At 38.3% G+C, this 2,484-nt stretch overlaps 1 protein-coding gene across 2 annotated transcripts in view; it reads left to right on the top strand.

The window, feature by feature from the left end:
• The window catches only part of LOC308290523 (acetylcholinesterase-like), a 24,978-nt gene extending 24,947 nt beyond the window's left edge, over positions 1-31 (top strand). For both annotated transcript variants that reach the window (XM_080732383.1, XM_080732384.1), the window contains exon 10: positions 1-31. This exon is cut by the window's left edge and continues 1,488 nt beyond it. The gene's annotated coding sequence lies outside the window, so the exon portion shown is untranslated.
• Positions 32-2,484: the final 2,453 nt, after the last annotated feature.

The raw sequence follows: 2,484 nt of genomic DNA, 5'->3' as shown, positions 1-2,484 counted from the left end.
TTTATATATTTTTTTTATTCAGATTATTAAAATAAATCCAAAATGACTTGTCTGATTATCCCATCATTAAGCTACAGGATGTATTTGGTAATTTGGTAATTCATTACAGGCCCATTGTTTCTACTCATCACCGCAGGCATTTTCCTGGTTCATGTCTACATGTGTTTGCACCATAATATTTACCCTTTTCCATTTTATTCCCTTGTAATATATCGACACTGTTATTTTCCAGCGTTCTCATGGGTAATGATAATGTGATACTAAACAGTGTCATGAAGCAAATGTCAGGGTGTTTATATGAAATAGCTTAATTGATGTTGGACAGAAATGAACCGTTTTGGTCGACCAACCATGTTAAGCAATTTTAAATCCTTTGGTACCAACGGCGGGTGTGTGTGTGCGTGTGTGTGTGTGTGCGTGTGTGTGTGTGCGTGTGCGTGTGCGTGTGTGATTACATTTGTATTTAGATGCAGACTTTAAATTGCCATTCTACTGACATTTTTATTCTGTTGTTTTTGGGAGATTATAAAACATTAGTTTAGAGTTGATAAATGCCATACTCATTTATTTTAGTCATAATAGATTAGGAATGGTCACACTGTATGGGTTTAAATACAAACATATTTGCACACACGCACACAGTCATACACATGCATACACACAACGATTTGCAATGTTCTTTTCTTTTCAACCTTTTAAAAGTGACTTGTGTAATAGGACTACTGGCCACTTACTACAGTAAGTGGCCAGTACAGTTGGGAAGGGAGTGTGAGGTTTAGCATTTTGTGTGTGAGGTTTTCAGTTTTGTGTGTGTGTGCGTGCGTGCGTGCGTGCTTGCGTGGGTGCGTGCGTGCGTGCGTGCGTGCGTGCGTGCGTGCGTGCGTGTGTGTGTGTACGAGTAAGTGAGAAATCAGTGCATATTTAGCTGACTGTTAGCATTTGAAGTGACATTACCATGCCCTCAGTTATGAAAACATTTGGCATTTCCCAAAGAGGACATCATTGTCTTTAGCATATCTCATTTATTATGGATGAGAGGATATATAGAGAGAGAGGGGGGTAGAAGAGGGCAGGGCACACAGAAAAGACTAAGAAGGGGAATAGAGGAAGATAATATGGATAAATAGAGGGAGAGGAAAATATACGGAGAGAGAGAGAAAACAAAGGAAAACACCAAAGGGAGAAGAGCAGTCAAGATGAGAGAGAGAGAGAGAGAGAGAGTGAAGGAGAAAAAGTTTATCAAAGCATTTGTATGGCAGTCTTTGGAGAGACAACACCAGCTTACTTCAGTGGCACAGTGTCTTCTGTTCTGATATGTCAGGCCGAGGCAGTGCATCTTTCATTCTCTTAAACAAACTTATTATGGGCATAGGGATCATGCTGAGATACAGAGTGTGGGAGGTCTAGGCTGGTAACAAAGTAACCTAAACAGAAATCATTCGTTTCCTCCACTGTATCTTTGTGTCGCTATGTGTTGTTCCATTTTTATTCGATTTTTTGTGTGTATGCAGTAACAGGTGCTATCATGGGAGATATGGGCATATTTCAACACTTCATTTCATTATTGTTAAGAAATACACAAATCTGGTAAAAATAAAAATGTCAGTGAGTCCATAGATCTTAAAATCAACTAGGTTCTGTTAAATATTTGTTTTAAAATTCATCTGCTGTTAATTGAGGTGTCAAATTATTGTTCTCAACTCTCAGGGACAATTGTTTTCCATCACTGATGTCAGCAATATATAATTCACTCACAAGCAGATGCACACGCGTGCACACATGACATGCACACCATGTTACCCACGGCATGGGCCATAATTATTGTGCTAATTGCCATTTAAAACTTAGATGGCTTTAGACCAATGGTTGGCCAGGTTTGTCTTCTCTCTGCCTTTGCCATCCATTTGTTCCCTTCTAGCCTGTGGGTCAGCCAGGAGAACTCATCATTTAAGACACCACTTGGCTCCTGCTCCTCAGCATGTTTCCAGAAAGAAAGGGAGAGAAAACAAAAATAGCATGCCTGTACGCGCTCACTGGCACATGCAACTCAACATCACTCACGTGTTCCCCCCCATCCGGACAACTTGAGAATGAAGAGACAGGTAAATATAACTACATTTACTCCAGTATACCTAGGTATTGAGCTACTTTTTTACTTTACTTGAATATTTCCATGTTCTTGATCATGTATACTTCTACTCCACTACATCTATAGCACTTTGAGATTTGCATCAAATGTAAAGTATGTTACAAATCAAATGTAACTCGTATCTCAAAGATAAATATTGTTCTTATTTACTCTTCAATTATTTGAACTTGAATTACTAGTTACTTAGGCTATGACACTTTGCAGAACTGCTATTTTAAATGTTTTGGAAAATAATTATAAATGGGCCATTCATAATGAGTGCTTATATACTTACTTGTACTATAAAATACTACGTGAGTATTTTTGACGCCAATCAATATTTTTGTACTTTTACT

This window comes from Nannobrachium achirus (assembly GCF_963921795.1).
Source record: "Nannobrachium achirus genome assembly, chromosome: 8".
Lineage (NCBI taxonomy): Eukaryota > Metazoa > Chordata > Actinopteri > Myctophiformes > Myctophidae > Nannobrachium > Nannobrachium achirus.
Note: the sequence above shows the minus strand (reverse complement) of the source record. Positions and strands in the feature narration are given on the sequence as shown.